General features: G+C 33.9%; 1 protein-coding gene and 2 long non-coding RNA genes across 47 annotated transcripts in view; 1 reads left to right on the forward strand and 2 right to left on the reverse strand.

Moving 5' to 3' along the window:
- The window catches only part of LOC126720924 (receptor-like protein 6), a 224,904-nt gene that overhangs the window by 193,218 nt on the left and 5,203 nt on the right, over nt 1–26,483 (reverse strand). For 10 of the 43 annotated variants that reach the window (XM_050423841.1, XM_050423840.1, XM_050423844.1 and 7 more), the window contains 2 exons: nt 25,521–25,685; nt 24,831–25,434 (listed from right to left, as the gene is read on the reverse strand). The exons of the other annotated variants lie outside the window; for them this stretch is intronic. The gene's annotated coding sequence lies outside the window, so the exon portion shown is untranslated. Of the gene's footprint in view, nt 1–24,830; nt 25,435–25,520; nt 25,686–26,483 lie in introns of those variants that run through there. 43 annotated transcript variants of the gene reach the window in all.
- LOC126720934 (uncharacterized) overlaps nt 1–26,483 on the forward strand; it is a 159,688-nt gene that overhangs the window by 129,578 nt on the left and 3,627 nt on the right. The gene's annotated exons all lie outside the window — the stretch shown is intronic.
- On the reverse strand, nt 2–3,767 carry LOC126720933 (uncharacterized). 3 transcript variants are annotated; one of them, XR_007653742.1, is made up of 3 exons: nt 3,262–3,767; nt 3,121–3,171; nt 2–153 (listed from the first exon to the last, which is right to left on the reverse strand). It is a non-coding gene; the product is annotated as an uncharacterized LOC126720933 (long non-coding RNA). The 3 variants fall into 3 exon arrangements; XR_007653740.1 differs by lacking the exon at nt 2–153 and adding an exon at nt 606–1,134; XR_007653741.1 differs by lacking the exon at nt 2–153 and adding an exon at nt 1,141–1,834.

Consider the following 26,483-nt stretch of genomic DNA (forward strand, 5'->3'; position numbering starts at 1 on the left):
ATGTTAAGTATAATAGTTTACATCAGAGAATTCCAATATATATATATATATAAGAAAACAGACAAAAGCACAAAATAACTATGCTCAGCTTGGTGGAGGTAAAGGATTTGTAATTAGTTGACTGCAATAAGTTGAGTCTCTTGATTTCCTAGGCTAAAAAAAGGAAAAAGGAATATCAAATTTGTTTGTTTATCTTTTCTCCTTCATTGCTCTCTATAACAAATATAAAAAGGGACACAAAGAAACTGGCATAATGTGGACAGGGAAGGATAAATTGGGAACAAGAGATATAATGGAAGCGCAAAAGAAGAAGAAGGTATATATAAGTAATGAGGGAGATAAAGAGAGAGGAATGGATTTTAGACAATGTTTCAAATTCCATTCCATTCCAACTAGTATATTCCATTCTGGTCTATAAACTAGCATATTAAACCCTCTATTCTGTCTCGGTCAAAATTCTAACATTTCAGGTGGAATATGCATTCCTTAACAAAATTGCTTTTGTGGCTTTCTTTTATATATATATATATATATATATATATTTTTTTTTTTTTTTTAAATCCCACTTTTAGGAGATTTTATGAACTTTTTTAGTTAGATTAATTATATATGAGATATATATTTTTTTTTTTCAAGAAAGAAAAAAATAAATACGTGTATATAAATGTATGAGATTTTATGAGATTTAATTACGTAAGAGATTTTTATGAGCCTCTTGTTTGTTTAATTAAGCATTATATTTTCTGCATTTTTTTGTAATGTTATATGTTTTATAAGTTTCAAACTTCAAGGTATTCAATTATTTTCATTTGTTTCAGTGACCAAAGCTTAAGTGGTCTATTGAGGTATATGTACAAACACTCAAAGACGCAGCTGTTTTGAACCTTTGATTAACCATGGACAGAAAGTACCAGCAACTAAGCATAAATTATTTCAATATCTGGAGCAAGAAAAATAAATGATCATTGAAAGGGAACTACTAAATCAGGATAGTTACTTAATATAAGAATACAAAGAACAAAACATAAGAAATGAAAACTATGTATGTGGGGGGTGGAGAAGATAAATTATGGACACATACGCAGTTTAGGCATTGCCAAAAGACAGAAGTCGCTATTTCAAAACAAATCAAAACTGTAAAAGAATTAATAGAGAAAAACTTCAATTTACATTTAAAAGAAAAGATAATGATAAAATCTCTAAGCAGAGCTACAAACTAAAAAGTTTTCCTAGAACAAACCATCTTCACGACACATAGAAAAGATAAGTGATTTAATTTCGCTAAATAGTTACCAGAGTCAAGGATATGAAGTCATACCAATTCCTACGATAGGGAAAATATTCTGTGAGCTACTGATAAATGGAATCAATACATAGTCTGCACATCCAAAACTAAGTCCCAATCTCTAAAATGGGTTTTCTGACAACAGTCATGCATCTTAAAATTTTTGGAAATTTGAGTTTGCACCATACAAACTCTCTATCAGACAACAAGAGGTAGCAGAAATGGCGCTTTTGACGGCATCAGCAGCACTGCTAGCCTTCAAATTTAAAGAAATTAGACTCTCAAGTAACAAATGAAGAGATGAATGAAGACATCCATAACAAGAAAAATCTCCTCATAGGCATAAACTAAAGATGCCTATTCCTTGAACTATAACCAATTTAAGGAAACATAACTATAATCAGTACCACCTAAAGCCATTAAGGAGAGCCTGATAAGTGGAGAAACCAATCTTTTTCTTCTATTTTGGATTTACTTGATTTATGTAATTTTTGTATTTGATTTGTACACCCTTGTATACTTCCTGTGTACTTGGGTGTCTCTCTCTTTCTGATATCAATAAATCCTTATTACTTATCAAAAAAAAAATATTAACGAGAGCCTGATAAATTGAAGCAAGATTCACTAAATGAAATAAGGTGAAGGAAAATGTAAATTCAAGTCGCAGCATAGCAGTGTCACAGAAGAAGTGTAACTTGTCGAATGAAGATGATGGGTTAGATTCAGGTGAATGGATCCCAACTATAGCATTGTTAAATGTGCATAACTAGGGGTGTTCATCAAACTGCATAAACTGTATAAACCACAAAAACTACGCAAAACCTCCCGCAAAATGGCATAACCACACCACACAACACCGCAAGTAACAGTGTACCGCACACACTGCACTGCATGATGCAGTGTAGTTTACAGTTTTATAATAAGAAAACCGCACCGCACCACGCCTTCTATATATATATATATATTAATATATTTTTTTTAATATTAAATATATTATTAATAGTTTAATAACTCTAGTTTTCAAAAAAAAAAAAAAAAAACTGATAACCCTAGCAAGTGTTGATTATGAAAACTAGCCCAAAATAAAGAAAAACAAGCTCAATAGTTTAAAACTTGGTCCAAAACAAAGGGAAAATCTTGGGCTGGGCAGGAAAAGCCAAAAATTTGGAAAATATACCGGCTTCAAACCGTTCAAACTGCATCTTATTCACCATACCGCACATGTGACCATGAAATGAGGTGCGGTACGGTTATGCTTTTGGCTAAATTCTAAACTGCACCACACCACACATGTGATGTTAAAAATGAGATGTAATGCGGTTATGGTTTTGGCTAAACCACACCGGCAAGTGCAATGCTAAAAATGGCCCAAAACTGCACCACACTGCACCGGTAACACCCCTATGCATAACAAAAAGCATACCAAAAACTTCAGCTGGCATGGAAAGTGTAATTGAATATTGATGGCAATAAAGCATAATGGCATTTGATTAAAAGCTACTCCTATGAGCATCTTTTGAATTCTAATTGCTGATCAAAACAATAAAGAAAATTATAGACAAATCAATTTCTTTGTTTCGAGACACAAAATTGTAGACTTTCCTAGTTCTGAAGTTCAAACTCAAAATGAATCAACTAACGTGTCTTTTAGTCAGCCAAAACTCGTAAGCAACACAAACACCCAATTGAAATTAATTTGGATATTATTATGGCAGCATACATTACGAGCTCCCCCATATTACTGAAATTTTGATAACATTCAAAATGATAATTCTATATTTCTAATGTCACTTAGAAACTAACCAAAAGCAAGGAGTGGTTCCGTTGGACCTTACCTTGAGATTGAGTAAGAACATTAAGCCCTCACATCTTCATCTTTGCCCAACCTAATCAACAACAAAACAACCATTATATAGAAACCAAAAGAAATAAAAGAAAAGGCAAAAAACTCGTTGGATCATTCATGTGATACCCACCATTTTCTTTGCTTCTACTTGTGTCACTGGTCAACTACAACAGAATCGATCAACTTTATTTGCAGATGAAGCCGCCTCATTTGCTTTAGACTTGAAAAAGGGAGAGAGCATCGATCAAGGCAAAGGCATTTGTTCTTCCATAAATTTCAGCCAAAATCATCAAACACAGATTCAACACAACTCAACCACCCAACACCACAGATCCACCATAGATCCTAGAGAAAACCCAATCCAATCAACCCTCTTCTAACTTGGATCTCCTTTGTGCTTCTCTCTCTCTCTCTCTTTTAGATCTAGACCTGTCAGTCTACCTAGTCACTATCGATTTGGGTTTTCAGTTATGGGCTTAAAAGCGTAAGAAGAGAGGAGAGAGAACAAGTCAGACATTGAGGAAAGAAGAGATCAAGTGCGAAGCCACTGCCAATGGTGGTGGTGGGGCGATCTATGGTTCAAATTGTCCAATCACAATGCAGAGAGAGAGAGAGAGAGGGTGTTTTGATTTGGGTTTTGGGGATTTAAAAGGTTTTTTATTATGTACAGTACTAGTTTGATTTTTTTGCTTCTATCGAAATTAGAGATTGGTAGATTTGATATTTGTGATGTTATTTTTTATTTTTTAAATTAAAATTTGAAAAGTAATTTTTTTCAATTTTTTATTCAATTAAAATGTTGATGTGTTATTTTTAAATATTTATTGAAAAAATGTATTATTTATTTATTAATCATATCATTGTCTAACGTGCTATACATGCATTCTGTGCATCCCATAAACATTTATCGTTAGTGAAATAACCGTAAAGACTAAATTTAAAACAATTTCTAAGATTTAGGAATCAAGATAAAAACTCAAAAAAAAATGTAGACCAAAGTGAAAATTGGCCCAAAATGTAAGGAAAAATACGCATTTTTGCCTTCTTAATTGTCATAAAAACAAAATTCTTGTAATTGTTAATTGTGACTTCAAGTGATAAAAAGGAGATACGGGAGAGGTTTGATTGATGGTAATATAATAATATTTTGCTTTACCAAATAAAACAAAATTTTACCCAAAGTCCATAAAATAGTATAGCATGTACTAAGTGAGTGTATGGATCTCGCGTTTGTGTATTTGCATTTATGTTTTTCTTTTTCTTTTTCTTTTCTTTTTTTTCACGCGTTTTTTTGCTTTTTGAGACAAATGACATTGTTCATCACTATTCACAGGACCTACAATCACTTTATTCAGAAAAAATATATTAAAAATGGGTATCACGGTATTATTCACACATTTAAAAATTATTTTGCTATAATATTTTTAGTTTTCAATTTTCAATTTTGATAAGGGAGTCAATTTCATACTATAATGACCAATACGATTGGTATTTACCCAATTGGTACCCAAGTCAGTATAGAAACAAAGTAGAAACGTACCACTAGAAATACCAGGATTTATCAGGTTGTTTCACCTATGCTAGGATGTATTCCGGATTTCGGTTAGTAAATGCATATGGACCAAAATTAAACCAAAACTTTTTACTGTTTCTTTTTGCCTTTCCTCTTCTTCTTCACTTTCTTCAATCACTTTGTCTTTACATTTCTCCGTCTATTGTAGTTGTCTTTGAATTTCTTAGGCTTCTTCGCCTCTTCATCTTCTCACTCTCTCCTTCTATGTCACTGTCCCTTAGCTTCTCTTTTTAAATTTCTTATCCTCTGTGATCACATGACCTTAAACTGTGACTAAAGAGTGAAGACTAAAAAGTTTAGTCAATTCCCATCCACCATTCATTATTTCAATTAGCAATACTAAGATCACAACTAATCTTCAATTAGTATTGCGGCCACTTTAATCTTCAAGTTTCAATCTTCAGGTTTCAATTTGTTTTATTTTTATTTTTAGAATTTGACGGGTTTTTTCCCCTGAAATTAATGGTAGGTCCATTATTATTATTGGGCTAATATATTGGGTTAAGGATGAATCATTTTTTTAATCACTAAATCATTTTGGGTTAGGGATTAATCTCTAGACCAAGCATGTTTACAATAAAATTATAGTACTATTTTGGATAATATTAGAGATACTATAAATTTTACATATTTAGTTTATAAACTACTAGCCTCTAAACACGCATGTTACGCGTACTTAGAGGCTCTTCTATTTTTTAAATAAAGTTTAATAATTTGCATCTATTATAATTTGAAAATATTTTTTATTTTTGAAAAAAATAAAAATGATAAACTTTAGAGATAAACAATAACTGTAATTTCTTTTTTGAACGTGTATTTGAAAGTGATGTAGTGATATAGAGAAAAATTTGGGTAGGAAAAATAAGATGAATATGTGAAGGAAAGAAAGCTAAATTTTAGAAGTTTTCTTAGTTTTTAAATTAGGGGTGTTTTACTTTAACTGGATGAAAATAAAAAATAAAAAATGCTAAAATTTAGGGAATAAAAAGAAAATGAACTTGAAGGGGAAAACATCATAAAATTTAGGAGTTCTTTTTTCGAATTCAAAATGAAATTTGTTATTTGACATTTATGACTCATTTTCTAAGAGAAGTTACCCTTCATTAATGATGGTATTCTTGCATCACATAAAAGTTCAATTCGAAGAGGGAAATCATCTTATAAATAGTATCGATTATGTCATGTGTCAACTTTTCAAAAAAATAATTCTGATATTTAATTTGTAAATTTATTTATTATGTTATTGACGTGGTATCAATAAAATTCATTACAATGTCAATTTGTAATTATAAATATTTTTAAAGCAAAATATGGTAGTATTATTAACGTTTTTCTTCCCAGTTTGGGAAAATTCTTAGGTATGTACTCTCAAAGTAAAGAAATTATGCTATCTCTTCTCATATGAATGTGAAAAGAATAAACACTATTCTCTATGCTCTGGAAATACTTAGAAATTACTCCTCATTTCGTAATCTCTTGTTGGTCTATGTGTGGGTTGAGCTATAAATTGCACAAAACTTTAATGAATTTATTAATTTGTTTGTCAAACTATCACGCATAAATGAAAAGGATACGAACGGTGAGAGCTCCAAAAATAAGTTTATTAATTTTTTTTGTTATCCTATCAGATATTAATGAATGTGAAGACAATGATCTCAATTATTGTGGAAACAAGTTGGATTGTGAAAACACAGATGGTGGCTATATTTGCAACAAGCGAAAATCTAAATCGAAGATGGTCATTATAAGTATGTCTCTATACTTACTAAATTATCAAAATAAATATAAAACTAAAAACACAAATCATATTGTTACATGATTCATGATTGAGAACAGGGCTCTCCGCGAAGAGCCTTGTAGCTAATTTAACTTCGTTAAATTATCGCTAGCAATAGTCTAAGGTTCCCCAAGCATAATTTTTCATGTGATAGGGGAAAGAGATTGTCTTAGACCTAACAATCAATACATGCAGTAATTTCAATATCTCTTGATGAAATTCAACCTTAAAATATATATATATTTTTTAGTGTTCTTTTCCCTTATGGTTCATTTGGACAGTGGTATTTAAAAACAAAAGCTTCGAATTTCAGCTTTTAGTTTAAATGACTTGAATAAAATATGAAGTAACAGATTTTTTTTTTTTTTTTTTAATAATATGATAGTACAAAGAAGGTGAATATTGAAACCCTGATTCTCCCTAACTTTACCAAAACTTTGGTAGCTCCATCTGAACTTGTACTCCCTTTACGATCTGTTTGGATTAAAGGAGAGTGAAGAAGAGTAGAATAGAGAGTTGGCCCGAAAAGTAGCTTATTTTTCAGCCAACTCTACTCTACTTCCCTTAATCCAAACAGGCCCTTAAGGAAATATAAGTTACTTTGATGTATAGTCCACATCACTAATAATGCACCTAATATTACTTTGTATAGTTCCATTTTCCATAGCAATATTCAAAGCTTTGGATTCTAACAAATCCACTGAGATTATATTCTTCTTCATGTCTGGTAAATATTGAACTTTCGTTAGGAAACGTATTGTTGCATCATGCAATTTCAATTTCGTTCGTGTAGATAAAACCACCTTACAACTATTCAAGTCTGTAAATTGTAAAACCATTCCTTATGGGGACAAATATGATAGGTACTAGTAAAATTTACTATACACTCATCTGAATAGCAAACAAATGATGAATCAATCAAGTCCAATTCAAAATATTGTGCTACATTTGCATTGGATTAATCATTTTTGTCCTCATTTTTCAAAAGAGTACGATCTTTTGTCCAATGTGGAGAACTATGTTTAGACCCTTAAAAAGCTTAACTACCAGTTTTAATAATTTATACCATTATTCAACTAAGTAGTAACTAATTCAGTATTCAAGTATAATATACAAAATGGATTTTAAATAAATAAATAAAACAAAAAAGAAAAAGAAAAACAATTAAGAATAAATACACATAGAGAGAGAAACAATATTTGTTCATGGAGTGAAAACATAAATAGTAAAAACACACGACTTCTTGTATTTGTAGTCACACTCAATAAGTCAACTATGAAGGTTGTTGTAGTATAAATGATGCTCACATAACTTACCGTATATGTAGTCAAATTAAGTACCCGAGCTTCCTATCAAAAAAAAAAAAAAGTACCCGAGCTTCCTATTCCTGCTAGCAATTGTAGACTTTTCTTGTGCCTTCAAAGTTAGTTGTTTTTGCAACTCAATTTGCAGACCGTAAAATTGATCTCTTAATCACTCCAAGGATTCTTGAAGATTCGATGTTTTTGTTGTGGTTTCAAACAACTCCAATACACAAGTAATGATCTTTGTGTTTGGAAGTAAACAAACTTTTAAGAATAGTCAATTAGAGAGGTGAAGAACTAGAAGGCTCTTAAGTTTTAGTGTCTCCGTTTTCCTTCTCTTGTGATTAGACTCATTAGAGTTTAAATAAGGTTTAAATATAAGTAGCCTTTGCTCTTGAGGTGGATACAAAAATAAACTTGGAAGGAAAACTCCGGAATTTCCATATTAGGATCTTGATCGATTGAGAGTCTACAAAATTTCTATTTGAACCTTCAATCTTGCATGACTGAGGTCTGTATTTTACTTAACTGAAGTCTTTAGATAAGAAACTTTAGCCTTCAGCCTTTATTACCCATACTTATTACAAACTAAAATATTCAAAATTATAATTAAATTTGTCGTCCTAGAATTAGCCGACACTAAAAGTCCTAACAAACTCCCTCTTTGAAAATTTTTTGACATAACACCTTAATACCAACTCAACTACTAACAGTCCATTTGGTTGGGAGATTTAGTAGAGGATGAAAAAAATGGAGAATAAAATATGAGAGAAAATAACTTTTGCGTTATTTGATTGGTAGAGAAAAGGAGAGGGAAATTTGGTTGAGCCCGGGTGTTTTCTCTCCGGACCCACCAAAATATAATCTCCCTAAACTGGGGAGAAATCAAGAGAGAAAATTAATGGAAACACAAAAGTCATTGGCGTTTGATCAAAAATATTTGTGCAACAACATTCTACTTTCCTCTTTCTTTCTTTTTTTTTTTTTTTTTTTTTTTTTCATTCAATTTTTACTTCTCATCTGTTTTGGTTTTTCTTTTTCTATATTTTTCATCCTTTTCTATCTTCTTTCATTTTTGTCATTTTATGTTACTTCTCCTCCATTTTTTTTTTTTTTTTTTTTTTTTTTTTTTTTTTTTTTTTTTTTATCTAAGAGAGGTATGCGAGTAAATTTATACAAACTACATTTTCAATTATCACATTTTCTTCTCAACCAAATAAAGAAGTTTTCTATCCCTCCACTTTTCCACTCTTCCACTCTCCCAACCAAACACCATGAGGATAAACTAAAATCTCTTTTGTCTCCCACTTATCCATCCATTTCCAATTTTCTATCCTTCTACTTTTCCATACTCCCAACCAAATAGATCCTAAATATAAGCCTTTGAAACACACACGGCCAAAAAACAAAAAAACGTTACACCAATTCTAGAGGTCGAGTCATGAGAGTCAAGAAGCTTTAACTGTCTTCTGTAAAATCATGAACCAACCTCAATAAACCCATTGGCTACAAATAGTGCAAAAGTTACAAAATAAAAAGATCAAGGAATAGAAATAGTAATCATTGAACCACATTTAACCCAACCATACACCAACAGTCAAGATTTGACCATAATAATCAATCAAACATTAGATTCACTGTCTGAACATGTTAATTGGATAAGCACAACGAGTAATAAATATCAACATGCCCAACATTCCTAAAAGCTTGGATTTGTGCTAAACACAAAAGCTTGTTCAGACTTCCAAATAAAAGTTACGGCTAGATTGCTTTTACTCTACTTAGACTAAGTGCGGAACAATAGTAAATAAGCGCAATGAACTGATAAAACTACCCTAACCCATATTCATCCATCATAAATGATAAAATGAAAGCTTAAAAAATGGGAAAGAGAGATGCAAATACAAGATAACACCGAGACGTGTTATTGAAGAGGAAACCAAAGAACTCAACGAAAAATCTCTCCGCGACCCTCCAAGTCGAAATCGATCCATTGGAGAATAAAGTTGGAGTACACGAATAACAAAAGACCCTCCAAGCCTAGTTTACCCCATGTACTTGAACCCTCCAAACTCCTACTACCAACTAACTTCTCGGTGTCTTGTCTTCTCTAACTTTCCAGATCCCACAATTCAACCCGTTTGCATCTGCCAATGAATGGCTCTTTCCAATACTTCCCAGCAGCACCAAAATCTCACTTTACACTCAGAATGAGTGTGATAAGTGTTTGGGCTAGCAACCTCTCAAGGAACTAGAGATGGAGAGGTAGGAATTGAGAAAAACCACAAGGAAATATGTAGATGATTGTAGTTATAACAATCTCTAACTCTCAGGTGTATTTTTTAGGATTTTCTCTCTGAAAAGTACTCCTTACACTTTGTGGGTAATGAGGGTGTATATAGTATGAATAAAAACTTGGTAAAGCAAAACACAACTTTTTGCCAAATAGAGATTGTTACGGGTCCTTCACGGGTTGGCCTTTCCGGTGAGACAGTCGCGAAATTGATAGCTTGGCACAACTCTTCATCTTCCAATCATGTGCTCTACACGTGGCTTTTTCGCGAGCTACTTCTCGTGAGCTACTTGCGAGCCAGTCGCAAAATCCACTTGTTCAACTTTTAAAGCTTAATTCTTCACCGATCTCTCACACTCATGCCTTACAGATAAACCCACATACATACAGAGAAAAATGATTGAAGAAATTACAATCAAATTTGACACAGAATTAAAGCCAACACAATGTAGTTGAAAATTACAACTTTACAATTCCAAACGATTACACAACTAAATCAAGAGTTAAATTGAAGTACACCTTAATAATGCATAATGGAGAATATGAAATATTAAAACACAATAAACTAAACAGAATAACAAAGTTTAGATGTTTAGAGACTACATCAAAATATATACACATAACACATAATAATATATAAATATATATATATATATATATTTTTTTTTTTTTAAATCACCACTATGTACTTCTTGTCACATGCATAGCATAGGTGGTGTTTGGTGTAGGAGGAATTTCCTCATCAGCCATAGTGGCAACCAAGTCTTCAATTTCATGCTTGAGCTCATCCTCGAATGAAGAATTGGGATCATGAGGGTTTGGGATATCAAAGATAATAAGGGGTTGTTTGGTTTTTAAAAACCATCACTTATCACTTCTCACTCAATTTTCGTTACTCATCACTCATCACTTAAAATACCCCAATTTCCTAAACCCCACACGTTTGGCACATTGTTTTCAGCTTCTCATCACTCAAATATTTCTACTGTTTGTGGGACCCATACCTGAGCACTTGGTCAAATATTTCCTAATGTTCATGTTATTAATAAAAAAATGCTTATCACTTTCCTACTTTCCTTCTTCAAGGACCTCTCTTTCTCTACATCTTTGCTACCCATTGTTCTTATTTTCATCTCAGCTCTTTGGACTGATTGTTTGGCTATGGGTTTAGGGGTGCTAGTGATCTAGTGGTGTAGCTTCTCTCCCTGTTTGACTCTGTCTCTCTTTCTTCTCTTTCGTGCTTTTGGTGTTGGTGGTGGTGCCAGGTGAATTGACATGGTTCAATGTGCTCATAGATCAAAATTTATGGGTTAATTCTGGGTTGATTTGTTTCATTTGGATTGATTTTTGTGCAGTTGGGGTTGTGTTTGTTTTGGGTTGAGGTTTGTTTTGGAGATTGTTTGAATTGAAAAGTTTGTGGGTATTGTTTGTGAGTATTATTTGAATTGAAAAGTTTGTTTCTTGATTTTGGAAGGATGGAGAAGATGGTGGGTCTGAGCTCCAATTGGTGGTGGTATGAAGATGGAGGTATAGTTTACCAAAAAAAAAAAAAAAGAAGATGGTGGGTTTGAGCTCCGATTTGTGGTGGTATGAAAATGGTGGTATAGTTTACCAAAAAAAAAGAAAAAAAAAAAAAAGAAGAAGATGGTGGTATGAAGATGGAGGAGTGATCTGGTTCCCATTGATGAAGAGAGCCGTTGCAAGTAGTATAAAAAGGTGCGCTAGTGTGATGTTGCTCTGATCGTGGGTCCCATGTATGTGTATTTAATTACCAAAATGCCATGAAAACTCAGTTTTGATAACTTGAAAACACCTAAAATGTATTTTCATTTTTCATAACTCATCACTCAAAAATTATAGAATTGAGTGATGGAAACAAAAACTGAAAACACTTCCAAACACACTACTCAGCCGTGGGACCCACCAATTTTGAGTTATGGGTGATGAAAATTGAAAATCCAAACAGCTCGTAAGGCTCTACATACAAATATTAATGGCTTAGGAAATCTTAGTTCAACTCTCTCCATGAGGAATAGGAACACCCTGGTCTATGAGAAGCTTAATGATGAGACTGAGAAACAAAATGATAGATCTAGGATTAAGATACCCAACACTCGTAACGATGACCTGGCAGATATGGAAATTAATGTCAATGGGGGCACCAGTAACAAGATCATAAAGCATTTGGACTCGAGAAGAACTCAGGAAGGATGCGTGAGTGGTTGCAAACAAGATTGATAGAGAAGTTGATACACATGGAGAAAGTTTTTTGCTTGGAAAACATATCCTACCCATACCGTTAAGCAACCTCACAATTGAGTAAGAGCCTCATTGAGGTTAGGATCAATCTTTTTTCATGTCTATAAGTTTCAAGATGATTTCAGGGTTGACTTCAAAAAGAATACCTTGCACAAAAGTTTGTGAAGTGTCCTCTCTTCAGTGACAGTGATGTGATGGACCTTGGAATAGAATTCTTGAACAAGAATGGGAGTGATTTCAATGAAATCATGAGTGAGGACCACCCACGAGACACAGAAATCCTAGGGGATACAGGTGTTTCCTAGGATAGTTATGTCTATAGGATGTTTAGTGTGCAACTTGCAAACGCCATGATACTCACGGAAGGTATTAGAGGCTCGGACATTGTGAAATTGGTTCTTGTCAAAGCGAGGAGCTGTGGCACTAGCTAGAATGAGCAGATTACATTAGGAGTCATGATATTGAGGCGAAGGAACAAATTTTGCAATTGAAAATTAATTTAAAGTTCAAGGTTCAATGCATACATGTCATGCTTTGAAATACATAAATCTGGCATGAATGCAGGGAGTACACCAAGGTACTCACTCATATGAAGAACAAGCATCAAGCCAGAGCCGAGGACAAGATCACCATGTCACCAGGAAGATGTACTGCATATGACCATGTCTAATGCAAAGGTCAAGTGGCATAGGTCAAACACAAGGCTAAAGCTACAACGCAAACGAATGAATCACTCACACTGTAAACAATCTCCACAACGATTTCAAGCCACACCAGTTTTTTTTTTTCTTTTTTTAATGATACAATAGTTGAGGGAAGAGAAATTTGAATCCTAGACATCTACCACACTAGTCTTTATCACAAGACAAAAAAGTGACTTGGACATTTTGTCGAACACACCACATCAAGTACAACACACTGGTAAGTGAAGGATCACCCATGATTCCTGCCAAAATTACTCATAATTTTCCTTCATGGCAGCAAAAGGGAACAAGCCCCATGAATTGAAACCCAATTGATTAGACAAATTGAAAGAATTTAAGTAAAATCCGACTTTTTCCCAAAAAAATTGCAAACTCCATGTCCTGGAATGAAACTAGATGCAATATAAGATTAAAATGCATGGGGGAGAGCGAGATTACCTCAATGAAGTGTATGGAGATAAACGAAATCAACTATGCTTAAAGAATCTTGAGTTTTGAAAATTTGGGTGAGAGAGAGAGGCTTCAGTCTGCCTAGTGTTTTGAAAGTCAGAGGCCAATGTCATGAAAAACACAACTATAATAGATATGGGGTTCTCGGTGAACTGGTGTTTGTCCATAGTTAGATGAGAACATTATGTTTGCCCATTTGAAATTATCGGTTCTTACGAGAACTCTCTAACTGACAAAAGAGGAATGAATGACTGACACTCCTGCACGTAACACATGCAATAATCAAACACCCTCTTTCTTATGAATACAACATCTTAAAATTAGCACAATAAAAGGAAGGCATTTTTTGTTCTTTCACAAAGAGACAAGCATATAAAAAGGAGATTTAAGCAAGTGTATTTGAATTTGAAACAAAAGAAATGACTAAAATTTGCACTTAAAACTTGCATCACGTGTGTGAAATCAATAACTTAGCAAGTTCAAAACTTTAAATTTGCGTGGAGGCAAGGTTATATCTGCATGTATATGAAATCGAGCCTGGTTTTTTACTTCTATACATAGAGAAGTGAGAATTTCATTCAAACCATTTTCTCTTTAGAGTTTCTAGGATTCAGACCAAAACACGTAATATAGAGACGTTAGTCACATGAGTGAATACCTGTCAAACTCTCACACATACGGTCAAACACAGTCAAACTCATTTGTGTATGCATATGCAAGCCTAAACTTCAGCAACTGCACTAGGCCAATAAACAAATGCACAAGGGCCAATCATAATCTTATATGCTTACACACTTTTTTTTTTTTTCATTTACTGTTAATCAAAAGCAAAAACACAGACCAAAAAAACAACAACAACAACAACCACCACCTAAAGCAGCAAACAGCTAGCTTAAGGTAAAATGCGTGCAAATTCAATGCCTAATGTACAAGTAGGTCCTACAAAAGATGAGAAGAATTTGATCAAGGATGGAACGCCAATCCTCTTAAGTTAGAGAATCTATCCATACCCGAATCTTTCACTTTAGAGGTGAAGGAGCATTACGAGTAGAGGAATTTCTATACAAAACAGATATATGGATCCAAACTTACCAACTGTCATGGAACATAAAGCATACAAGATTTTCTTCACAAATTGACCTTGGTATGTGACAGTAGAAGCATCAATACTAGTATCCTTTCTAGAGGCTCTTGGATAGGTTTATTTCCTGGGGCTCTTCATAGTGGTTCTTGGGTGAGACGAATTGGACACTTGTGAGGATGAAGCTTAAAAGTTGAAACAGATTGGTGTCACCGTCTTCCTTCTCTTGATAATAGTTCTTTATTATCAGACCAAGAAACCAATCAGTTTTTAGTGTAGACAGGAATTGAACCTTAGATTTCTTATTCAACATTAAGAGATTTTATCAGTTAAGTTAACTGGAACTCACAAAGAGTATTAAGAAGAGTTTTTTTTTTTTTTTTTTTTTTTTTTTCAACCTTCTCTTGTGATACAGTTTTTTGAGAGTTTTTGTGATAAAGTTGATTTTACCAACTCTTTTTTTTTTTTTTCTTTTTCCTAATGATACAATAGTTTGACATAGAAATGCCTTTACGGTACTAAAACGAAAGAGCTTTTTGTTCAAATTGAGTTGGTTTTCCACACTCGTGGTCATGTATTTGTACTCCTTTTTTTTTTTCGCAACTCCTTAGATTCCATCTCCCTCATTATTGGTCAAAGCATTTTATTATTATAACCAATCAATAAATTCTCCAAAGAGATCAAATTTAAACGTCTAGATGGCAAACCTATTATCATAGTTTCTGGCACAAAGGGGCCAAGGAAGCACTGTAAAACAAGATGACTTGGAAATCTATTGTGAGACCTAGAAAAATGTCACAACTAATAATAGGAATGATGAAACCTAAAAGAAAGTGGACACAGCTAGCGCTACACATGAAAAAAGAACATTAACAATTTATGTAGTTTAGCTTTAAGCATTCATCAACATAATGCAGCAACAAGGAGAAAATTTCACTAACAAATATGGATATTATAAAGATAAATATCAGAAAAACCAAACCAAAAATACATCTAAAAAGCTCTCTCACAAATAAAAGAATAGAAAATTTTTTATTCCCTGTTCTAATTTGTGACATACACATCACACATTTGGAACAAACCACATATAAATGTCTATTAAAGTTGGCTAATTCTAAAGAAAAAAAAAATGCCATACAAACCAAAAAAGAAAAAAGAAAAAAAATGCAAGACATAGATAGCTTGCAATAGCTACTATGATGAGTGCTAATTTCAACCTGCCACTATTTAAGCCTCTCATTGACATCGACAACTTTGGTTTAATGACAAAATGATTCTCATGCTTGATGCCCTTATTAATTAAATCACAATTGAACATCGCATATATGTACTAACTAGTTGATAATTTCCATCCAAAAAAAAAAAAAAAACTAGTTGATAATTTGTGTGGTAAACAAGAAAGTTTAACATAATATGAATTTTTCCTATTATTTTTATCTAAATATGAATTTTGGTGATTATTTTAGTTACTAATAGGCATTTACGAATGTGGTTGTAGATTGAACTATATCTTCTAGCATTAGGTGTTTATTATGATTATGTTTGTGTATGGAACTATATATTCTACCATTTAAAGAAAATAGGAAGTGTCAAGATTCTAATGAAAGTTTTGACTATATAATAGAATTTAAATTCAATTGAAAATTTTCTATTGAAATAATGATGTATAAAATTATGAAAACTCAAAAGTTTATATAGTACCATATTATGATGTAAACCAAAATTTTCTATTCCAAAATTTGTACACATTCTTGCACAAAAATCAATTATGCATTCAACTAAAAATTGTTATCCTAATACAAAATTTCTCATGACATAGATTCAACCAAATAATTTCTGTATTGCTATTCTTATGAGTAGTGTGATTCATAGTAGGCATATCAAGTTTTGTATTAAAAGATCAAACAAGGCAATAAGTTGTATGTTCTGATTTTTGAGAGTATTGATTTGTTATTCCAATTTAATCTCGGTGTTGTGATTTTTTTTTTTCCATCTATTTGTAGGTATTATCTTGTTGGTCTTAATGGTGCGTGGGATTTTGTTGATCAAAACTGTGATGCTTTGGTCCTCTTGGATGACAGCAATGGTGATAAAAACCATTCCACCGATATTTTCTTATGTTCTCTGACTTGTAGGTGTTATCCTGAATTTTCATATGTTCTCTCTTTTTAAGATATTTTTTGTTAATTATGGGTCAGTTCACCTAAGGGTCTTAGCAACAATTTTTGGTTTAGGGTTTGATGATTGTTTATGGATAAAGATGCCTAAATGAAACTAGGGGAAAATGTAAGAAACAGACTTTAAAAGAGTTGCTATCTCTTTACATTTTTATATGTTTAGGAGTCTATCAATAAGATTCTAAAGTACATATTGATTATGTGGAAAACTTAGAAAATTAATGAATTGAGAATATGTTTCTATTGAATTTTGCTGTTTTGGTTTCCACAAATTGTTACAATCACCTTTACTTCACCAACTAGTTGTTTCAAGCACTTTTTGGTTATGGTTTTTCAAGTCTAAAATGTCAAAAAATTCAAAAATAAATAAATAAAATGAAATACTTTTCTTATTCCAATTTCTTTTTTTCTTTTTTCTTTTTTCTTTTTTTGCTGAATTATTCCAATTTCTGTTAAACTGACAATAAAGAACAGCTCAATATTGATAACTCTTTTTATTGGAGTTCTCTGATGTGAACTACTATACTTGAAAGCACAGGCTAAACAACATTCTTTCATATTTCAATAGACACCTAATCTTAGGCATCTTGGCCTCTTTGATTTTAGCATTCCTTGCCATTTGTGTAGCTTGATTTTTTTGAATGATCTTATTTATTTCTCTTTCTTCTCTCCCAAATCACCAAAAAAGGAGATCTACTGAAAGCTACCAATGGGCAGAGACAACACTGGCCAAAATTCCACGACTGGATAATAACATAATACAGACATTTAACCTTTTTGCCCATGGAAGTTTTGATGAAAGAGAAACAGTTAGTCTTCTAGGTACTTACTAGTTCTCTGCCTTTGTTTCATTTTCCCCACTCGTCAAATGGAGTTGAAAAGGCTTTAAAAAGTTGGTTCCGACTCCCCTCCCGTTCAAAATTCTTCAGTTTTCTCCAGTTTTTACCTGGATGAAGGACACGTGGCACATAAAACATTTGAAGGTAAAAAAAAAATGCCACATCAAAACATTATTCATCTTCATCTTACCCACCCCTTTCACTCAGCAGCAACTTCCATTCACAAACCCACCTCCCATATACAACAACAATCATGGCAAATGCATGACAAGGAGCCATCGAAATGGTGCCAAAGGTGCCACCCACTAACACCCATGGTGATTTTCATCTCCTTAGAAAGGCCAATTGGTGATTGTCAATTTTCACTTTTTGCTTATCACCATCTTGCACTTTTTGGTCTCTGAGAAAGTGTAAGAAAAGAAATGAAATTGAAATCTTGAAGCTTTTATCAAAAAATGGAAATTGAAATCTTGTATATGGGTAAATTTCTTTCCTTTCTTACACTGCTTCCTCTCCTCTTCTTCTCAAAGCCACATAGAAGAACGTCCCTACTATGGTTAGTCCCAACAAAGCAACCATTTCCTTTTAACAAAACAAAAAATAAAAGTACAATAGCCGCAAAACCTTTGTAGCATTGCTATTTGTTGCCATCGGTGTTAGTGGGTAGTGTCTCCAGCACCATTCCAATGGCTCCTTACCGTCCGTTTGCCAAGATTGTTGGTGCACATGGGAGGTGGGTTTGTGAATGGAGGTTGTTGCTGAGTGAAAGGTGTGGGTAAGATGGAGATAAATAATGTTTTGATGTGGGTAAGATGGAGATAAATAATGTTTTGATGTGACATTTTTTTTTTTTACCTTCAAATGTTTTATGCACCACATGTTCTTCATCCGAGTAAAAACTGGAAAAAACTGGAGAAAACTGAAGAATTTTAAATGGGAGGGGATCTGAACCCTAAAAAGTTATTTGGTTTGTATTGGTTTCTTGATCATTTGAAGGTGCACACAACGTTGGGAAGATTGACCGTGAATTCATACAGAAACGCCTCCCTGACTTCAAGGGGAACAGGCAGCCTAACCCAACTATAGCTCCTAATCCTCGCTAAGATGAAAATGAGATGCCAAGACAATAATACGACCACCACTCATCCTTCTTCTTCATCCACGACATCATATGGACCCTGTTAATAGGGTAAGGCCTAAGTCTTTAATTAAAAGCCCAGCAAAGCGGCCATAATCATAAATTCTTGGCAGAAGCCCACTAAAAGGACTACAACTACAAAATGATCCCAAAATCCACTTAAAGCAATGTACTAACATCCTTAGACAAGTTGAAGAAAGCCCATATAAGGCCCAAGAAGGAAAGCAAAGAGATCAAGAGAGTACTATGAATTCAACTTATTAGACTAGCAGAATAGAAATTAGTTTGCTCTAAAATTTTTGTCATCATCTCTTCCCTTAAAAAACCAATGGACTGAAAGTCCAATGAGTCAATGACATGCTCCACTAACTTCATCCAATACACTTTGAATTGAGTTCCAAACCTCACACTCTAAGTTTGGGAGTGGGAGTTGGAGCTGAAGCTTGGGGAGATAAATACCTTGGGGTGCTTCCTTGAATAACTAATATAACACATAGAAACACTTTAACCCAAAAGGCCTAAGTCAATGTGTATGTGCTCAATTATGTTATATTAACTTCTCATTGTTCTCATCATTATTCAATGTGAGACTTTAATCGTTATTTAATGTGAGACTCCAATCACACGTGTATACCCAATATATACTTGGGTGACTCTTTTCACGGTTTGAATAAAATTTCCATTACTTATAAAAAATACTTTAAAATGAGTACATAAAAGTGAGAAGCATTAAAGTTAGGTCTTTTACTATTTTACATTTTCAAAGAATATGATGGTAGTGAAGCAATGAGAAAACAAGAACAAATAGCGGCCTTGTTGATCAGAGCAATGAGAAAAGTTAAGGCCCCTCACAAGTCACGCCTTGGCAGTTTTAATATTGGGTGAATTTGGGAAGACTTCATTGATGGCATGACACCTTCAAGACAACAGTGTTCCCCTCCCTTACAAAGCCTCATTTTTGTTTTGTTTTATTTTAGGTTTTTTTTTTTTTTTTTTTTTTTTTTTTTTTTTTTGCTTTTGTTTAATACTTTGGACCGAAATGTAAAATAAAGCAAGAATGACCAAAATAATTCAAAAATTATAGAATCAATTGATATAGTCTACTACTTTGACTGTGATGGAATAGTATGGTTGTTTGTACTGGTTTTGTGACCAGTACAAAAAAGTCTAACCATAGTGATATGTACCATATGTTTTTAAAACATTGCTTTAAATACAATAAAATGGGGGGGAAAAAAAATTACATGCGGCAAACCATGTCTAGTCTTTTGAAGATTCAATGCCAATCCGAATTTTTAGGATTAAGCCTTATTATAATATTTCTGGTTAAGATAAATTTCTTCAATAACCATGTCTTTATTTGCTAAGGGTGTTGTAACTTGGTGGAATATCTAACTCTCCTTCATTAGGTAAATTAAGGTTCAAATCTCACTTCTCCCATATTTGTGACTATCAAATTAGTATAATAAAAAAAAAAAACTTTATTTGTGTACACTCCATCACTTTGGGTTCGTTTGGTTGGAGAAATAGAAAAGTTGGATGATAGAAAAAAGGTGAGATGATGGAAAAATAAGAGGATAGTAAAGATTAAGTTTTTCTTCATGTGTGTTTGGTTGGAGGGATGGAAAACTCATTTGTTCGGTTAGGGTAAAAGGTGAGAGGATAGAATAAGTATTTTCTATAAATTTACTTTTTTGTCCTTATTTCATTATATATAAGAAGTAATTTATTTGTAATATTAAAACATTAAACATTTTTTTTTCTCTTTGTTATTATATTTATCACTTCTTTTATATTATAAAACAATGGTGAAAGAGAGAGAGAGAGAGAGAGAGAGAGAGAGAGGAACAAACCAACAAAGAAAGAAAATGACTAATAGAAGGAAAAAAAAAAAAAAAAAAAAGGAAAGAGAGATGCATGTTCAATGACTTCAATAGTTTAATTGAGGTCAAAAAAAAGAAAAAAGGAACTAGAATAATTAAGCAAATTCACCTAAGTTTCCTCTCTAAATTAGGGGGGAAAAAAACGTTTTGGTGGGCCTAGAGAGAAAACAATGGGCCCCACCAATTTTTTCTCCTAAAATCACTCCAAAAAAAATCATTTTCTCTCCGCATTTTCTCCCCCTTTTCCATACCCCCTAAAATTCACTCAACCAAACAAACTCTTAGGTCCTTAGTTGAAATAACTCAACTGGCACTTCCTCTTTACATTATACTTGGATGGAAGCTGAGGTTGTGGGTTAATACTCCACTGTGTGTGCATATTAAATTATCCATGCCTTTCTATGGTCTTGTACCTCCATGTGTAAAATTTTTATTCCTTCTTGGCATTGGAAGCACTCTCTCTATGTAGCCAAAATGATTGGCTTATGAGATCTTGGTATTCTGCTGCAAAATGAAATTTGGCTAAAATTTTATAGATATTGCAAATATATAGCAATGGGAGAGCATTTTGTTCAAGGTTAATGATTCAAGAAGATATATAAGAACAATTGGATCTATTGTTGGTTCAAGCATAATAGCTGCTTCCCCTATAAACTGCAATTATTAACTGATGCATATTAATCAACTACTCTTCAGAAAAACCTTTGTGCTGTGTTTGGGGCCAATAAGATGGAGGTAGTCTGAAATTCATATTTGTTAGCATCTTGTAGTTTTGATAGATGTTTGATCAAATAACCTATATAAAAGAAGAAGTTAGATGTAACAAAAGCATACCTTTCCCTTTTCAGGATCCCTACCTAATTTACTTGGAAAAAAAGCAAAGGTGAGTTTAGTGTTGTTGTAAATTAGCAGAAAACTTAGTGTTGTCCTAACATAATATTTTTTATTTCATAAATTCAACAGGCATTTAGGGCTCATAGAAAGAGTTATCAACATGAATAACAAGATCATAAATCAATTGGTAGGCAAGCAAATCTAGCCCATGATTCAATGCAGATTTTTATAAATAAATAAAATCATAAACATTGAAATTAAAATGGCAGAAGTTCCACTATTTTGCATTAGAACATGAACATGATTCTCAGCAAGAGTCCATAACTCATGGTTAATGGAATTATATTTCCAAAGTGAAGTAAACTGACTCAAGTTTTAAGTATCACATTGCATTATGGATGAGTACTCTTCTCTCTGAGAACCTATAATGAATGTTGTTTTGTTTTTGAAGAATGGCCTTATGCAATTGGCAAGAGAGGAGGAAGCCTATAAGCTCAAGAAGTAAACTAAAGAGGCAATAGAAGAGGTGATTTGGTTATGCTCACTATACTGATGAGAACACATTGCTTTTTTTTTTTTTTTTGGTTAAAAGGATAGTATTATAAAAGCATTAGCGTGCTGGAAGGTGGGTATCAAGTACAAAAATGCTGCTGCTAGCGGCTACATGAGTGCTATCATAGTTTAAGACCTCCATAACAAATAAGGGAGGGGTTACAAAAGAAACAAAAAGCTCCGATTGAGCACGCCCAATTTTTGCAAGAGAATCAGTTGCGCTATTAGATTGCTTGTAGCAGTGAAGGAGATGGACTTGCTGGAAAGCTTGGAGAGTGTCCCTGCAATCATTGACCAAAGGCTGGGTTAGCCTATTAGAGTTGGATGGGGAGGAAATAAGTTTAATAGCTTCAGCAGAGTCCACACATTTATAATGAGATTGCAGATATTAAGGTGCCTTGCCATATGAATGCCATCACAAAGTGCCCACAGTTCTGCCATGAGGACAGAGGCAGCGCCAATGTGCCTAGCAAAACCTTGAACCTACCTCCCCACCGAGTCGTGGATGAGGCCTCCACCACCAGCTTTATGGTCAATAACTGAAGCATCCGTGTTTAATTTGAACCAGCCTGAAGGGGGTTTTAATCCAATTGCAGTTGGCTCAAGCTTTTGGCATGTGGGAAAGAGAAGGGGTTGTAAGGAAGTGAAATTCTAGAGTTTTAGCAATACAGTCCTACAGCAAATAGGGGTCGAGCTGAGTATATTGCAAGGCCACCTTATTTCTGTTGATCCAAATGGACCAAAAGAGGAAGAGAAGGTGTCATGGTATATGATGGTGTCAAAAAGCAAGTTTGGAGATGCAATTGGCGTGAAGCCAATCTAAAATAGGCAATTCGAAAGTGTGGATGAGGCCAAAGGGAGGCCGAGATGATTCCAGAAGCTTACAAAATCAGGGCAGTCACAAAGCGAATGATTGATGGATTCAAAACCAGAATTACAGACAGGACATCTTTGATCAAGGTTTAACCCCCTTGAACCCAGAACTTCTCTGACAAGAATGCTATTGTATGTATAGAGCCATATGAAAATGAGGAGTTTTGGAAGAGCTTTCACCTTCCAAATCTAGGATAAGGAGGAAGTAGGGGGGTTCAAGGCATTTTAGCCTTTTGCTGTAGTATAGGCTGACCGAAGTGTGAAATTTCCATCATTAGAAAAGGCCCAAGCTAGAGAATCCTCATCTGAGGATCCAAAATTGACAGGGATAGCTTGCAAAATGTTGAGAATGGGAGTAGGGAGGTCAAAGGAAAGATGGAAGTTCCAGTTGCCATTGCTATCAATCATGTGACTGACAAGCTGGTGTTCCTCTTCCATATTGAGAGGACCATGGAGATGGGATCGAAGAGTACCAGTGGGGGACCAGATATCAAACCAAAAGGATGTGTTGGTGCCAGAAGTGATAACCTTTCTCAACCCAAAATCAAGGAGAGGCTTGGCTTCCTTGCACGCAACCCAAGTGCAAGAGCAGGCACCTTTGGAGGACCAAGGGTTGCTATTTGGGTTGTTGGAGAGGTATTTTGCCTTCAAGACCTAAGACCAAGGGGAAGGATCTTCAGAGACGAGTCTCCAATTGAGTTTTGTAAGAAGGACGAGGTTTCTAGGTCTTGACTCATGCAAGCCGAGCCCACCATGATCTTTGGGAAGAGTAACTGTATTCCAATTAACCAAGTGCATCTTCCCTTTTCCTAGGGTGGAACCCCACAAGAAATTCTTATTGGCTCTATCAATCTCAATGCAAACTACAGCAAGAAGCAGAGCTCCTTGCATTACATAATCAGGTATGGGGTTTGATGAGGATTGAATGAGGACCCGTCTTCCTGCTAGGGAGAGCAGACTAGCTTGCCAACCAGAAAGCTTCTACTGAACCTTATGGACAACAAAATTGAAATCTCTAGTGCCTCGGTCCGCAAACATTAGAGGAAACCCAAGGTATCGATCAAAGCTGTGAATAAAATATAGCCCTTCTTCATTGTTTGTATTCAAAACAAAAACCCGGTGACACATAATCATTTCTTTTTCCTCTCTTTTTATTAGCTTAAGGTAGCATATTAAAGGTATTTTATTAAGTTGAATTTGAATAATAAATTGGACATTTATTTTAAATTTTCTCTATCCTTCAAATGATTTTACATTTTTAGTTGTTAGCTTGAAATTTGCTAATCTATTCATTTGACTAGTTCCATTTTGACTAATTTATGTTGTAGGCTATCAGAAGATATGTAAGAATCATAAGCATGTGCTGGTTCGATACATTCTAAGGATGTTCCCTTTCAAAGAATGACTAATCCAAAAGAAGAAAAAACTCTGTTACAACTTCCCTATAGAACCACATCCATTTCCACATAGGTCTCCATGGCAAAAGCAATTTGTAAATCCAATTAGTCGAAACAACTTTAGCTAACAAAAAATAGTTAAAAGTCCCTTATAAGTTAAAACGCCTCTATAATATTTCCCAAATAGCTAACAAATGAACAATGTTTCAATACATTTATTGAGCACTGCTTATCAACAATCCAATTTCAGCCAATTTTTAATTCATTTCTCTCTTCCTCACTTACACTCTCTCCCTCAACTAGACCAAGCTCTCTCTCTCTCTCTTCCCTTGAATAAAACCTCCATAGCTAGTCAATAAATATTGAGGTTGATGAAGGCGTATGCTTGTTAAAATAGTAAAAGTAGAGTTTTTAGAGTTAGTTTAGCTAAAATTGTGTAGAGTCTAATGTGAATGCTCCAAGGCCCCAATTTAAATTGATACATTATCAGCTCCCCAAATAATAGTTAGCTTTTGGTAACATTCCAACCATAGGAATTCTATATTTCTAAAGAACTCAACAACCATAATATATTTCTACTCTATGCCATTGCCATTATATAGAGACTCAAATTAGTACACGCAAGAAATGTAGAAATCGCTTCGTCTACAAGCAATTATTGAACTTAAAGAGAAGCTTATATGAAAAAATAAAGATGTCAAGAGTTCATTATCGTCAAGACTACCACTTAGTAACCGACCATAGGCAAGAAGCAGTTTCGTCGGACCTGACCTGGAAATCCAGTCAGAACATTAAGCTCTGACATCTTCATCATTGCCCAAGAAAAGTCCATTCGGAAGGTTGATCCATCATTTGAAGCATAAGCCCTTACCAGTCTTGCGATATTCTCATTAGCCAGAAACTGCTGATCAGCTAAAAGAAGTCCTCTCCCCTTTAATGATTGGCTGTGAATTCATCCAGACTCACTCATTTCCAATGATTCCATGGGTTAAGAAGAAGGCTGAGTGTTGGTCCTATTATTGTCTTGGCACCTTATTCTCATCTCAGTGAGGAAATCAGAAGCTACAGTTGGTTCAGGCTGCCCTGTCCCCTTGAAGTCACAGAGGCGTTTCTGTATGAACTCCTAGCCAATCTTCCCAATGTTGCATGCACCTTCAGATGATCAAAAACTGATGCAAACCAAAGAACATTTCAAACTCTTTTCAACTGCAAAAAACAAGTTTGTAAAATGAGAAAAGGCCTAGCTAGTAAGTACCTATAAGATTGACTATTGCTCTTCCATCAAAACCTCTAAGGGCAAAAAGGTGAGGTGTCTGTGTTATATTATCACCCGGTCATGGAATCTCAGCCAATCCTTCATTGAAATATGAATGAGTGCTGTCCCTCCGGCTGTTAACACTGGATAGAAAGGGCCACCAGCCTGTAATAGTTTTCACCAGAGAATTCCAGTAAAAAGAGCAGCTAGATATTGCAAAATAAATAATAGATATAAGAGAACAGACAAAAGCACAAAATAGCTATGCTTAGCTTGGCTGGTAAGAAGTGGAGGTAAAGGATTTGGAAACCATAGAAAAAATAAAGGAAAAAAAAAAATCAACTCAACCAAGTGTATTGTAATTAGTTGACTGCAATAAGTTGAGTCTTTTGATTTCCAAGTCTAAGAACTGGAAAAAGAAAAATCAAATTTGTTAATTATGTATGAGATGTTTTTTCAAAAAGAGAAAAAATATATATGCGTGTAATATATGTATGAGATTTTATGAAATATTAGTATATTTAATTATGTAAGAGATTTTTATGAGCCTTTGATTTGTTTAATTAAGTATGATAATTTATGATCCTTCGTATTTTTTATATTTTATTTTATATCTTTTATAGGTTTCAAAATTCAAGGTATTCAATTATTTTCATTCGTTTCAATGACCAATGGTTAAGTGGTCTATTGAGGTATATGTACAAACACTCAAAGACGCAGCTGTTTTGAACTTTTAATTAACTATATACAGAGAGTGCCAGTGCCCAAGCATAACTTAGTTCAATATCTGGAGTGGGAAAAATAAATGATCATTGAAAGGGAACTGCCAAATGAGGAGATTCACTTAATATAAGGACACAAAGAACAAACATAAAAAATGAAAACTATGTAATCGGGGAGAAGATAAATTATAGACACAAACGCAGTTTACGCATTGCTAAAAGACAGAAGTCGCTATTTCAA

The sequence above is a fragment of the Quercus robur genome, chromosome 4 (assembly GCF_932294415.1).
Source record: "Quercus robur chromosome 4, dhQueRobu3.1, whole genome shotgun sequence".
Classification (NCBI taxonomy): Eukaryota; Viridiplantae; Streptophyta; class Magnoliopsida; order Fagales; family Fagaceae; genus Quercus; species Quercus robur.